General features: G+C 46.4%; 1 long non-coding RNA gene across 1 annotated transcript in view; it reads left to right on the top strand.

The window, feature by feature from the left end:
- The first annotated feature begins 10955 nt into the window (after positions 1 to 10955).
- Positions 10956 to 15473, top strand: part of LOC139356875 (uncharacterized) — a 67757-nt gene continuing 63239 nt past the window's right edge. The window contains exons 1-2 of the long non-coding RNA XR_011609357.1: positions 10956 to 11723; positions 13325 to 14829. This is a non-coding gene — a long non-coding RNA (uncharacterized lncRNA). The remainder of the gene's footprint in view (positions 11724 to 13324; positions 14830 to 15473) is intronic.

Genomic DNA, 15473 nt, shown 5'->3' with positions numbered 1-15473 from the left:
TTTAAAATGCTATTCTCTGGGCCAGACATGGTGGCTCTCACCTGTAATCCCAGCACTCTGGGAGGCCGAGGCAGGTAGATCACCTGAAGTCAGGAGTTCAAGACCACCCTGACCAACATGGAGAAACCCTGTCTCCACAAAAATATGAAAATTAGTTGGGCATGATAGCGGGTGCTTGTAATCCCAGCTACTCGGGAGGCTGAGGCAGGAGAATTGCTTGAACCCAGGAGGTGGAGGTTGCAGTGAGCCGAGATTGTGCCATTGCAATCCAGCCTGGGTGACAGAGTGAGACTGTCTCAAAAAAAAAAAAAAAAAAAAAAAAAATCCCATTTTCTCTACTTTTGCATGTGTTTGAATTCTTACAAGATAAACAATTTTTTAAAATGTACTGTTGGCCGGGCCCGGTGGCTCAGGCCTGTAATCTCAGCACTTTGGGAGGCCGAAGCGGGCGGATCACGAGGTCAGGAGATGGAGACCATCCTGGCTAACGCGGTTGAACCCCATCTCTATAAAAATACAAAAAATTAGCCGGGCGTGGTGGTGGGCGCCTGTAGTCCCAACTACTCGAGAGGCTGAGGCAGGAGAATGGCATGAACCCGGGAGGCGGAGCTTGCAGTGAGCCGAGATCGCGCCACTGCACTCCAGCCTGGGGGACAAAGCGAGACTCTGTCTCAAAAAAAATAAAATAAAAAAAAAAAAAAGGCCGGGCGCGGTGGCTCAAGCCTGTAATCCCAGCACTTTGGGAGGCCGAGGCGGGCGGATCACAAGGTCAGGAGATCGAGACCACAGTGAAACCCCGTCTCTACTAAAAATACAAAAAATTAGCCGGGCGCGGTGGCGGGCGCCTGTAGTCCCAGCTACTCAGGAGGCTGAGGCAGGAGAATGGCGGGAACCCGGGAGGCGGAGCTTGCAGTGAGCCGAGATCGCGCCACTGCACTCCAGCCTGGGCAACAGCGTGAGACTCCGTCTCAAAAAAAAAAAAAAAAAAAGTACTGTTTAGCCCAGCGTGGTGGCTCACGCCTGCAATCCCAACACTTTGGGAGGCCGAGGCGGGCGGATCACGAAGTCAGGAGTTCGAGACCAGCCTGGCCAATATGGCAATACCTCTGTCTTTACTAAAAATACAAAAATTAGCTGGGCGTGGTGGCACGCACCTGTAGCACCAGTTACTCGGGAGGCTGAGGAAGAAGAATCGCTTGAGCCTGGGAGGCGGAGATTGCCGTAAGCCGAGATCACGCTACTGCACTCCAGCCTGAGCAACAGATTGCAGACTCCATCTCAAAAAATATAAAAATTTAAAAAGATAAATTTAAAGTACTGTTTAAAAATGCTGGAACATAGGACTATGTGTTTACTATTCATACATGCTTTGTATGTATAATATTACCTAATGTCTGTTTACACCTTTCAGATTACAATATTTTCATTTATACTAGGTCTTTTAGTATTGACACTAAACCTAGGAGGTGAGGAAATGTTACTCCCATTTACAATTGAGACAACTGAACCACAGCCACTAAACACAGAGTTCTGACCTCTTTTAATGGCTGTAGTCGGGTCTATTAGAGAGAAACTAAACCAACATACAAATGATTCATTTAGGAATATTTATCAGACAAAACATGAGCTTACATTTGCACCACCAGAAAAATTCTAACTGCTACTTTAAAAGATAATGGGGTCACCATTGACTCTGGAAACTGAAAAAATAAATAAAAAGTAATGGAGGGGGGAATAGAACGCAAGATATTAAATCATAAAGGTGAAGTTATCTGTATAGTTTGAATTTCCTTTACATAACTGTTTATTATTTACCGTTTTCTACGCTTTCTTTCTTTTCTTTTCTTTTTTTTTTTTTTTTTGAGACAGAGTCTCTTTCTGTCGCCCAGGCTGGAGTGCAGTGGCGCGATCTTGGCTCACTGCAAGCTCCGCCTCCCGGGTTCATGCCATTCTCCTGCCTCAGCCTCCCGAGTAGCTGGGACTACAGGCGCCTGCCACAACGCCCGGCAAATTTTTTGTACTTTTAGTAGAGACGAGGTTTCACCGTGTTAGCCAGGATGGTCTCGATCTCCTGACCTCGTGATCCGCCCGCCTCGGCCTCCCAAAGTGCTGGGATTACAGGCATGAGCCACCGCGCCCGGCTTTTCTACGTTAATTTTCTAGCCTCTACCCAACCTGTTTGATTTCCACTCCCCTAAAAATTAGACTGGTTCCCACAAGGGAACCAGAGATGAAAAACGGGGAGGTGAGGTTGGGAAGCAGGGGCCGGCACATCTCAGCGGTAGAGGCCCAGCCGCTCAACATTCCTGTTCCACCTTAAGAAGCTTCGCCTCTGCCCAAGACAAGCAAGCACTTGGCTCCTCCCACCCCCGTGTCAGCTCCGGCCCGGGAACGTGGGCAAGGCAGGAAAGACGCACTGAATGGAAAGATTGGCGCCAGAGGCAGCAGGTCTCTCCTGCCCCCTACTCCACCGGCGCGGAGAGGAGCGTGTGAAGCAAGGGCCATTGGGGTTGGGTTCCTTTCTGGAGGACCTCAGGGATGAGGACACGTCCTATTGAAACTGGGGGTCGGGTAGGTGGGCCATGGGGCCCATCTTGGGGTGGGTCTTGGGGAGACAGAACTGGCACAGGAGATACACAGCACGCCGCGATCGTTAGCAAAAGTCGTAAGTTTCCCTAGTTCCGGACGCACCTCTTGAAGTCATTTCCAAAAGAGGTGGCAAGTTTTCCATCCTCCGCCCCAATTCCTCATCTTTCTCTTAATTGGCTGGGGTTCGGGTAGGCCCGGCCCAAGATCGCTTGTTGATTGGCTGCGTCGGTAATCTATCACAGGATGACGCACGCGAGGGGTGGTATTTGGGGGAGGAAGTGAGGATTATTTTGGTACCTCCTACCCCAACTACTGATTGGCTGAGATTTGCAGTGATGTAAAACAAGGCATAAAAATGTCCACTAAAGGGCAGAGTCTGTTTGCCATTCTCTCGGGTCAGGGGGAGCTCTGTTAATGTAGAGAAGGACCAAATTGATTTAAACACGGAAATGAGTTTAGAAAGGAATTGAAGGAAAACGAGGGAAATCCGCGGCACCTTCGTTGCCTTCAAGCAAGGTCATTTCCTGCATGGGATCGATGGTTTCCTGTTTACTGCCTCGGAAGTCTGCGTGTACGCTGGCTTTCTGGAATATGCATAATAATTAAATTCTTATGAGTCTTTGGTCCCAGACTTCCCATTTGTTTACGTTACCTAAGAGAATGAATGACACGGAGGAAAGGAAAAGGGTTTCACCCTGCCTTTAGAGAAGGACAGGGAAAACTGAGGTTCTCTAATATTAGAAAGCTGAAGACTGACCCTGGGTCACAGTATTCAAGCAGCTGGGTTACTAAAGAAACCATTCGTGTAATAGTTGGAGAGAGGGGATGCAGGTGAAGAGAACTGTAAAGATTTCTCAGAAGGAAGGGCATTAATCACATACAGAAGCCTTCCTTGATAGAGAACTACATTTTTTTTTTTTTTTCCTTTAGACAGGGTCTGGCTCCATCGCCCAGGCTGAGGCGCGATTTCGGCTCACTGCACCCTCCGGGATTCAAGCGATTCTCCTGTCTCAGCCTCCCGAGTAGCTGGGACTACAGGCGCCCACCACCACGCCCAGCTAATGTTTTTTGTATTTTTAGTAGAGGCGGGGTTTCACCATGTTGGCCAGGCTGGTCTCGAACTCCTGACCTCAAATGATCCGCCCACCTCCCAAAATGCTGGGATTACAGGCGTGAGCCATCGCGCCTTGCCGAGAACTACATCTTATCTCTGGTGCCAGGCAGTGTCAGATACATAGTAGGTAGTCAACTGATGATGTGAACCAAACCAGAGGGAGAAGACCTTTATAAAGTACACTGCTCGGCACGGTGGCTCACGCCTGTAATCCTAGCACTTTGGGAGGCCAAGGCAGGCGGATCACTTGAGGTCAGGATTTGGAGACCAGCCTATTGTGAAACCCAGTCTCTGCTAAAAATGCAAAAATTAGCCGGAAATCGCTTGAATTAGGGAGGCGAGGTTGCGGTGAGCCGAGATCGTGCCTCTGCATTCCAGCCTGGGCAAACAGAGCGAGACTCCATCTCATAAATAAATAACGCTGGAAAAAATCCTAAAAATGCCGGATTTGAAGTAAATCTGCTTCAGAAACCTACCTGAGTTGCTACCTCCCTGGGAAAATGCTATTTTCCTCCTAACACCTTGAGGCCTTTAAAATTTGAAAGCAGATTTCCCCTCAACCTACCTTCCTGGAGAAATTGAAAAGATAAGTGGGATTAGTGAAAAGATATCCTCTACATTCAGTGAATGGAACATAAAATGTTTAACCTAGAATCTGAAATAAGAGACTAGGAAGAAATTATTTGAGAACTTGAGAGATATCATCTATACTATGTTAGTTATGGAATCATTTGCTTCCTTAGCATGATATACATTATTTTTTCTAGTCGAGAGTTTTCTTTTTTTAAGACAGAGTCTTGCTCTGTCTGGAGTGCAGTGGTGTGAGCTTGGCTCACTGCAACCTCTGCCTCCCGGGTTCAAGCGATTCTCCTGCCTCAGCTTCCCAAGCAGCTGGGACTACAGGCGTGCTCCACCATGCCCAACTAATTTTGTTTGTATTTTTATTACAGACGGGTTTTCGCCATGTTGGCCAGGATGGTCTCAATCTCTTGACCTCGTGATCCACCCGCCTCGGCCTCCCAAAGTGCTGGGATAACAGGCATGAGCCACTGGGCCCAGCCTAATCCAGAGTTTTTCTTATAGTTAGAGCTCAATGATGCTTTAGCATTGTGTAAAAACTGCTCTAAACTTGAGGGCAAGAATTTCCCTTTCATATGATAACTATCTCCCTGCCACCGCCCCCCCAACAAGACCCTGCAGGGGCTATTGGTCAAGATTCTGCAACAGGTATTTTCTGCTTATCCAAAGAGATCCTATCTAACGATTCTCTAGGGTCTTCTAGGTCAGGTGGTTTACGAAAGAGTATACCACACTGGCTCTCTAGTATCATCGTGGCAATAGTTTAGGAACAAGGAAAGGAACAGGAGGCAGCTATATTTGCAATAACAAAAATGCCATGGAAAAATTATTACTGGGCGTAAGTAATTCTGGCATAATAAAGTGTATATTACCTATGCCAAAAGAGAGGGGAGATGTTAATATTTTCAAGAATTTTGTTTGAGGGAAAAGCGCACTTTTATTTTTTAGTAGAGTTCCTAGTAATATTAAATAAATTGTGAAAAACATACAAAAAATTATTTTTAGGCTAATAATTTGTACTTACAGCACTGTCACTTTTCCCTGATGATGGGCAATAAGCAAAAGCAGAAATTTTCTTTAGCGGGGGGAACCTAGAGCCCAACATGAAGTCTAAAGAAGGAAAGAACTGGTATTGTTCCTAACCATAGATCTAAGCTCTCTAATTTGTAAAGGGGTGGTACCTTGATTGGTAAGAACGTAACACACTGAATCACATAGAACCTGAGGCCTTAGAAAAATCCTCAAATCATGATTCCTCCTGAAGCCTGGCTGCCTGCCCTTCTTAAACAATAGTAATCATGACTTTCTTTCATCCCTGGAAGCCCAAGAAATGAACACGAGGCCTCAAAAGACCAGGGATGAAAGCACCAGGTTGCATTGCCTTTGGCATTTATGGAAAGAAGAAGAAAAGGCCAGTGGGCTACTGCTCAGTCAGGTATTACATCTGTCAGGGCTGGCTGCAGTAAATAGAAACCACTTAAGTAGGAAAGGCTTTAATACTGGAGCTTAATGTGCTTACAAAATTGTTGGAAGTACTGGAGAAAAGGGGGTTTCTGCTGTATATCAGAAATGGCTCCAAGAATGAGGCTGCTAAACTCAGCCACCAGGAAAGCTTCAGAAAGGTGAGAAATCAAGACTGTATTGCTGAAACTGTTGAGTTCAGGAACACATGCCCCTGCACTGACATGCGTGTGGAAAGAAAAAAAAATTAAAAATAAAGGAAAAAAAAGGAGAACTTACTGCCCTGGTTGTGATCAAGGAACTGGGCAGCTACTGTTGCTAACACAGCCTCAGCACCTCTCAACAGCCATAAAACGCCGGGCATGGTGGCTCATGCCTCTAATCCCAGCACTTTGGGAGGCTGAGGCAGGCGAATCACCTGAGGTCAGGAGTTCAAGACCAGCCTGGCCAACATGGTGAAACCCCGTCTCCACTAAAAATACAAAAATTAGCCAGGTGTGGTGGCGGGCACCTGTAATCACAGCTACTTGGGAGGCTGAGGCAGAAGAATCATTTGAACCTGGGAGGCAGAGGTTGCACTGAGCCGAGATCTAGGCACTGCACTCCACACTCCAGCCTGGGTGACAAAGCGAGACTCCCTCCCAAAAAAAAAACAAAAAACAAAAAAAGGCCGTGGAACTAGTGAATAGACATTGGAACACTGCTGCAGAAAATCCCAACATCCCATGACTCTGCTGACCAGTAGCAATAGCTAAAGTGGCCAGCAGCTGGCCCCAGCCTGGCTTCCACTTTTCAAGTTTCTTATGTGTGCAAATTATTGACAGGTCCACAATTTACAACTAGAATGCTAGTTGCGAAAAAATCTGGAAAATATACTTTTTGGTTTTCCAGTCTCTGCAGAGGAAGGTGTATAAAGGAAATAGAACATGGGTCACCCATATCCTCTACAAGAATATATAGATCTACATTTAAAAGATTTCCCTCCAGGGCGTGGTGGCTCATGCCTGTATTCCTAGCTACTCAGAAGACTGAAGTGGGAGGATTGCTTGAGCCTGGGAGGTCGAGGCTGCAGCGGAGCCATGTATGTTCCACTGCACTCCACCCTGGGTGACAAAGTGGACCCTGTCTCAATAAATAAATAAGGCGGGCTGGGTGACTCACAGCGGTGTGGTCCCAGCTACACAGGAGGCTGAGGTGGGAGGATCACTACTGCACTCCAGCCTGGGCAACAGAGCAAGGTCTTGTCTCAAAAAGAAGAAAAGAAAGAAAGAAAGAAAGAAGAAAACCACAGATTTTCTTAGTAACAAATAGAACGTAGAATGAAACAAAAGGATCTTGAACCAGAAGCAGCATAAGAATGAAGCAAAAGTCTGTTCTAAACTTTTTCATTTTATGAACCAGTGGGGAAATATGAGAGAACACAGAACTTTTTATATTTTCAAGTAAAGACATTAATTACTAACTACAGTCTACTATGCCCATCATTTTATAAAAGAATCAACGTTTTAATATTAATTAAAACCTTCCACCAGAAAGATAGGAAGGTGATAGTCTCAGGGCTGGGTGCAGTGGCTCACGCCCATAATCCCAGCACTTTGGGAGGGGGAGGATTGCTTGAGCTCAGGAATTCGAGACCAGTCTAAGAAACATGGCGAGACTTGTCTTTACAAAAAAATACAGTTTAACAAAAAATTAGCTAGGTGTGGTGCTGATGCCTGTCCTTCCGGCTACTTGGCCAACTGGGTTAGGAGGATCGCTTCAGCCCGGAAGTTCACACCACTGCACTCCAGCCTGGGCGACACAGCAATACCGCCCCCCAAAAAAATTAAAATTAAAAAAGGAAAGTTTCAGTCTCAGAATTTAATAACTAAATACATTTAACATCAAGAAAAATACTACTTTATCCTGTCCTTTCTGAGTGAACACTTTGGCCAGTATGGCAGGGCTCTGACGCCACTAAGGTAATGTGAGATCTCTGCCATAGTAAGGAGAAAGCTTAGCTTCTTGCCCAGCCTGCTTCAGACTTACTGAGCAATTTTGAACAATTCACTTGACCACTGGGCCTTCATTTATAACTAATTAAAATTAGTACTACAAATAAATATTAGTATTTAAGAAGAGGGAAGGGGCTGGGCGCAGTGGCTCATGCCTGTAATCCCAGCACTTTGGGAGGCCAAGGTGGGTGGATCACCCAAGGTCAGGAGTTCACGTCCAACCTGATCAAGATGGTGAAACCCTCTCTTTACCAAAAATACAAAAATTAGCCGGGCTTGGTGGCAGCGCCTGTAATCCCAGCTACTTGTGAGGCTGAGGCTGGAGAATCGCTTGAACCTGGGAGGTGGAGATTGCAGTGAGCCGAGGCCACGCCATTGTACTCCATCCTGGGTGACACAGCGAGACTCTGTCTCAAAACAAACAAACAAAAAAAGAAATTATGGTCCGGGCGCAGTGGCTTATGCCTGTAATCCCAGCACTTTGGGAGGCTGAAGCGGGCAGATCACAAGGTCGGGAGTTCAAGACTAGCCTGGCAAACATGGTGAAACCCCATCTCTACTAAAAAATACAAAAATTAGCTGGGCATGGTGGCGCACGTCTGTAATTCCAGCTACTCGGGAGGCTGAGGCAGGAGAATCTCTTGAATCCGGCAGGAAGAGGTTGCAGTGAGCCGAGATCGAACCACTGCACTCCAGCCTGGGCAACACAGCAAGACTCCGTCTCAAAAAAAAAAAAAAAAAATATGCCAGATGTATTCCTTTTTTCCACAAGTTTCTCCCAAGATAAGTTTTTGGGCTTCCCTAATAATTAGCGTAGGATCAAAGACTATTCCCAATTGACGGCTTTTATGTTTGTGCCACCTTCTCCTAGAAGGCAGGGACATCTTTCCAGGTCTCCACAGCGCCTACCTCCTATAGTGATTATAAAATGAATGTATGTTGAATTGAATTGAGGGGAAACTGGCACAAATTAACACGTCAGTCTTTTTTCTTAATTAAAAAACTTTACATGCCAAAAAATGTTCAATTGAATGATTGTTTTTACAAAGTGAATGAGCATCCAAACTGAGTTACACAACACATCCCATAAGCCCTTGCATCCCTTCCATCACAACCTCCCAAAAGGTGATCGCAATCTAGATTTATGACACCATAGGTTGGCTGTGCCTGTTTTTGACCTTTCTATAAATTAAATAATTCAATATGTTCTCTTTTGCAACTGGTTTCTTTCAACTTTGTGAGATTTATTCACATGGTTACATGTGGCTGTAGTATACTCACTATTTTATTATTTTATTTTATTATTATTATTTTTTGAGATGGAGTCTTGCTCTGATGCCCAGGCTGGAGTGCAATGGTGCAATCTCAGCTCGCTGCAACCTCCGCCTCCTGGTTCAAGCGAGTCTCATGCCTCAGTTTCCCAAGTAACTGGGATTACAGATGCCCACCATCACACCTGGCTAATTTTTGTAATTTTAGTAGAGATGGGGTTTCACTGTATTGGCCAGGCTGGTCTCGAACTCCTGACTTTGTGATCCGCCCACCTCTGCCCCGCAAAGTGCTGGGATTACAGACGTGAGACACCGCACTCAGCCTATTTTATTTTGTAAAGACCGGGTCTCACTTTGTTGCCCGGACTGGAGTGTAGTGGCATGATCACAGCTCACTGTAGCCTCAATTTCCCGGGCTGAAGCGATTCTCCTACCTCAGCCTTTCAGGTAGCTGGGACTACAATTGCGTCTTCACTCATTGCTACATAATAAATAGTCCATTGTATGAATATACCACAACATATTTCTCCTTTCTCCTGTTAATGGATATTTGGATTATTTCCAGTTTGGAGCTGTTATGAATACTGCTGAAATTAACATTTTAGCACCTACTTTCTGGTGAACATATGTATGCATTTCTGTTGAGTGTAAACCTAGGAGTGGAATTGTTGGATCATGGAGTAGGCATATGTTCTAATAAATATTGACAAACAGTTTATGAATTTATACCCCATTAACAAACGTGTGAGAGTTCTAAACATTCCATATTCCCCAGGTTTGGCATTCACTTCCTTTTTTCTCCACATACCCCGCCCGCCCCCGCCCCCCCCCCCCCCCCCACACACACACGTTTGTTTTAGCCATTGTGGTGGGCAAGAACTGGTATCTCATGTAGGTTTAATTTGAAGTTTCCTGATGACCAATTCAGTTGCATGCTTTTTGATGTGTTCATTGTTGACTGGAATATCCTCATTTGAGAAGTGCAGTATAGACCCTTTCTTTTTTTTTTTTTTTTTTTTTTTTTTTTTTTTTTTTTTTTGAGACGGAGTCTCACGCTGTTGCCCAGGCTGGAGTGCAGTGGCGCGATCTCGGCTCACTGCAAGCTCCGCCTCCTGGGTTCACGCCATTCTCCTGCCTCAGCCTCCTGAGTAGCTAGGACTACAGGCGCCCGCCACCGCGCCCGGCTAATTTTTTGTATTTTTAGTAGAGACGGGGTTTCACTGTGGTCTCGATCTCCTGACCTTGTGATCCGCCCGCCTCGGCCTCCCAAAGTGCTGGGATTACAGGCTTGAGCCACCGCGCCCGGCCAGACCCTTTCAATAGCCCTTGTTTGCTATTGACTTATCAACCCTTTACTGAAGGCCAAACTGTCATGGTGAGGCTCCAGGTAATTCCAAGGTAAGCCTTACCCTTGGGCTACGGGAGACCAATCTCTCCAAAACATCTTCTGCTGTCTGCAGGGGCCTTACCCTGGATGGCACCAATGGGGCAGCAGGGGATGATCTTTATTACTCCTAACCCCAAAACTCTAGAGAGTCTTTTCTAGGAGGTGGAGAGAACAACTGCGGGACTTTTCACCCAAAAAGAGTTCGTGAGTCCGAAAGAACTGGTAACCGGATATCGCCCTGAGCCTTCTTCCCAGCCTAGCCAGTCAGCTCGAGGCGGTTGATAGCCGCGGTAGATAGGGGCTCGGGTATCTCTTAAAGCATAAATGTTCACACCCTCCTAACGGCGGCGCCAAGAGTGGTGGGGCCCAAAACTGTTTCCCCTTAAAGAGTTCCCTCGCCCGGGTCTCAGGAAGACGCCCGAGGGGGCGCTTGGAGGGATCCCCAGCAGCCGCCAGGGCTGGACCGTTTGGTGCGCAGGTGAGAAGCTGGGAGGGGCCGGACAACCCCGACCGCGAGCGGGACCCCTGCTCGGACCGCAGGTGGGTGCTTGTCTTGCTTACGGAGGGCGCCTGATGAACCGAGTCACGTTTTGCGACCACATTAACGGACCATTCAAAGTCGAATGCTAGGCCGTTCGAGGCAGTTAGTGCGTCCCAACGGCTGCGGGCGGGGCCGGCGGGAGCGCAGCTGTCACTGCCTGGCGCGGCGGCGGCCTTGGTCCAGCGCAGAGGTGCAGCTGCCCGGGAGGTCCGCCGCTGAGCGCAGCCGGGGGGCCCAACCGCAGTCGCGGGGTCTAGGGAGGTGGATGCGCCGCGCAGTCCCTGCGGCCAAGGGGTGCGAGAATGAGGACCCAAGCTGGGGGTCGAGTAGAGGTGGGCGGCTACTCGGAGGTGGGTCGGGCTAAGAGAGAAGTGTCCTGAGGCTCTGGGAAACTAGCCTTGGACCCTTGGAGAAGCGATTTGTGATTTACTGAGCACTTACTATGTCCTGGGCTCCGCTGTTGGTGCTGGGATCCCACAGCAAAGGAAGCCGCCCCAGCCCTTCCCCTCCTGGACTGTATATTTTAGGGAAAAGATAGACGAGAAAACGCATAGATATGTAACAGTGCCATAAATCTTCATGAAGAAAAATGTAGTAGGGCTAGGAAGTGGGGAGGAGACTGTATGTTAAATTGTAAGCGGAGAAGGGGTCGGTCTGAGAGGCCTTGGTGAGGAAGTCTTTTGGCAGGAGACCTGAAATGAAGTGAGGGAGCCTTCGGAGCATGATCCAGGAGGAGGGAACTGGATTCCGGAGGCGGAACTACCTTGGCCTTGAAAGATACTACCAGGTGTTTAAGTGCTGTGCGGGTGGATCAGTTTTGTAGATTTGTGCAAGATGAAAATTGGAACTGTTTTAGGAAATTATGGATCATTCATTTATTCAGTGCTGGATTAATTCAGTAATTTATATCTGAAGTGTGAGAGAATGGGAGTAAGACCAAGTGCCCTTGGCAAAATACTGTTATTAGTTTTGTCCCAGTTTAATACACAGACCGAATTTAGAATTTCCATTGTTTTTTGTTTGTTTGTTTTTTCTGAGACGGAGCCTCGCTCTGTCGCCCAAGCTGGAGTACAGTGGTGCGATCTCCGCTCACCACAACCTCTGCCTCCCGGGTTGAAGCAATTCTCTGCCTCAGCCTCCCGAGTAGCTGGGATTACAGGTGCCCGCCACCACACCCAGCTAATTTTTGTGTTTTTAGTACAGACAGGGTTTCACCATCTTGGCCAGGCTGGTCTTGAACTGCTGACCTCATGATCCACCTCCCTTGGCCTCCCAAAGTGCTGGGATTACAGGCGTGAGCCTCCGGGCCCGCCCTTCACTGATTTTTTTTAAAAAAGAGTTAATCTGAGCCGGGCGCAGTGGCTCACCTGTAATCAATGCTAGAACTTTGGGAGGCCGAGATGGGCGGATCACAAGGTCAGGAGTTTGAGACCAGCCTGACCAACATGGAGAAACCCCATCTCTACTAAAAATACAGAAATTAGCCGGGCGTGGTGGCGGGCACCTGTAATCCCAGCTACTTGGTAGGCTGAGGCGGGAGAATCGCTTGAACCCGGGAGGCAGAGGTTGCGGTGAGCCGAGATCGCACCATTGCTCTCCATCCTGGGCAACAAGAGCAAAACTCCTGAAAACTTCTGAAAACTCCACCGCGCCCAGCCGATGCCATGCTCTTAAAAGGAAAAGGTGACAAGGCTCAAATTGAAAAATGTATTCGAGAAGTCAATGAGCAGTTAGATGTCACAACTAGTGAATATGAAAAGGAAAAGCTGAACGGCTGGCAACACTTTCAGATGGAGTAGCTGTGCTGAAGGTTGTTGGGACAAGTGATGTTGAAGTGAATGAAAAGAAAGAGTTACAGATGCCCTTAATGCTACAGCTTTGCTGTTGAAGAAGGCATTGTTTTGGGAGGGGGTTGTGCCCTGCTTTGGTGCATTCCAGCCTTGGACTCATGGACTCCAGCTAATGAAGATCAAAAAATTGGTATAGAAATTATTAAAAGAACACTCAAAATTCCAGCAATGACCATTGCTAAGAATGCAGATGTTGAAGGATCTTTGATAGCTGAGAAAATTATGCGAATTTCCTCAGAAGTTGGTTATGATGCTGTGGTTAGAGGTTTTGTGAATATGGTGGAAAAAGGAATTATTGACCCAATAAAGTTTGTGAGAACTGCTTTATCGGATGCTGGACAGCAGTCTCATCTGGGGAAAGACTGTGGGTAATGGAAGAAGGATTTCTGCCAGGCGGCGGCAGGGCGTGTGCGCGTAGAGGCAGGTCGTCGTCGGCGAGTGAGGGTGTTTTACATTTTATATGGCAAGGTAAACCACATTAAATCACATGATTTTATGACAGCAAGATCACCTAATCCAATCCCTGCTCATTTTGCAGATGGGGAAACTGCCAGTTGGTGTCAGAGGAACAACTCAAAATATACCAGAGACGTTTTTACCTTACCTTCAGCTGTCTCTCCCTTATTTGATAAAATGCTTCTCACAAGCTACTGAATGAGTGGAATGAGCTTTGTTGGAGATCCCAGAATTGAGTCAATCTAAAACATCATTAGAATTATACGAAGTTTCACTTTATTCCACAAGTATTTTTTTAGAGTGCCCATTGGCCAGGGGTCTAAATCACAGCCTTTTCCATCAAGGAGCTTAAGTAGATGGAGGGAATGAATAACTAGCCAATTACAATTTAGCGGAAGCAGTACCTTGAAGAGAAATTGGAGAGGGAGTCAATTCCTAGGATAGCAGAGAGATGGACAACAGACAGCATGTGAGTATTAAAACTGATGTCAGATATCAAATTGGTTGGTCAGGGTTATGTTGATAATCCCAATACCTCCCATCTGCCTAAACTTTTCTTGTCTTGATGTGTAATAGATGTAAGTGGTGGTGGGAGAGACTATTGCAGCCAGTAGACTTGGTACATTCCCAAAATCTTTTTATTCGTAAGTAATTACTATTTGCCATTTGTGGCCTTTTGTGCTTTAATATTATCAAAAACAATAAGGATGATAAAATATTTATGATCAGCATTGTAATTGCAAACAGGCCTCGGTAATAATCATACACAACTGGTTTTGAGGGAATTTCCTTGAAAAGAACCATGGCTATACAGGTGTGAAGAGTAACGTAGAGTAATATATGAATGTACACAATAATAACTATTCTTTTTTTTTTTTTGAAACGGAGTCTCACTCTTGTCGCCCAGGCTGGAATGCAGTGGTGTGATCTTGGCTCACTGCAATCTCTGCCTCCCAGGTTCAAGCGATTCTCCTGCCTCAGCCTCCCAAGTGGCTGGGACTACAGGTGCATGCCACCACATCGCCTACTTATTTTTTTGGAATTTGAGTGGAGATGGGGCTTCACCATGTTAGCCAGGATAGTCTCAATCTCCTGACCTCATGATCCTCCCGTCTCGGCCTCCCAAAGTGCTGGTATTACAGGCATGAGTCACCACACCTGGCCAATTTTGGTATTTTTAGTAGAGACAGGGTTTCACTGTGTTGGCCAGGCTGGTCTGGAACTCCTGACCTCAGGTGATCCACCCTCCTTAGCCTCCCAAAGTGCTGAGATTATAGGCGTGAGCCACCACACCTGGCTAATAATAACTATTCTTATAGAGCAGACTATAGAGTCTAACTGTCATTGTACTTGCATACTCTTTGTTAAATTATTTTTTCTATTCTTTTATGTTTTATTTTATTTATTTATTTATTTATTTATTTATTTATTTATTTATTTATTTTGAGACAGAGTTTCTTTTTGCCCAGGCTGGAGTGCAACGAGGCAATCTCAGCACACTGCAACTTGCACCTCCTGGGTTCAAGCAATTCTCCTGCCCTAGCCTTCCGAGTAGCTTGGATTACAGTCATGCACCACCATGCCCAGGTATTTTTGTATTACCAGTAGAGGCTGGGTTTCACCATGTTGGCCTGGCTGGTCTCGAACTCCTAACCTCAGGTGATCTGCCTGCCTTGACCTCCCAAAGTGCTGGAATTACAGGTGTGAGCCACCACGCCCGTGCTATACTTGCATACTCTGAAAAGACTCACAAAAGGTATTAAGCAACATATGAGCCTTTGGAATGGGTTGGAAGGTAGGATAGACAGCATCTGGTGGTTAAATTACATAATGCCTAAAATGAAGGATTTGCCACATGTGATCACCTCTGGGAAGACTTTCACTAAACTTGTTTTCTGGGAACTCACTGGCATCTTAAATGCCTTGCACCTCAAACTCTCAGATTTTTTCCTGAACATTTTAATAGACATACTTAGAGAAGCAGAGCATACTTAGTGAAGGGAAGCAGTTCCTCTTCTTTTGCACATTTTCCAAAATATGTATCTTTTGGAAACCCCATATCTTTTGGAAAATCTAAGAAGTCAATACTTTTTTTTTTTTGAGACGGAGTCTCGCTCTGCCGCCCAGGCTGGAGTGCAGTGGCCGGATCTCAGCTCACTGCAAGCTCCGCCTCCCAGGTTCACGCCATTCTCCTGCCTCAGCCTCCCAAGTAGCTGGGACTACAGGCGCCC

This window comes from Macaca nemestrina, chromosome 10 (assembly GCF_043159975.1).
Source record: "Macaca nemestrina isolate mMacNem1 chromosome 10, mMacNem.hap1, whole genome shotgun sequence".
Taxonomy (NCBI): domain Eukaryota; kingdom Metazoa; phylum Chordata; class Mammalia; order Primates; family Cercopithecidae; genus Macaca; species Macaca nemestrina.
Note: the sequence above shows the minus strand (reverse complement) of the source record. Positions and strands in the feature narration are given on the sequence as shown.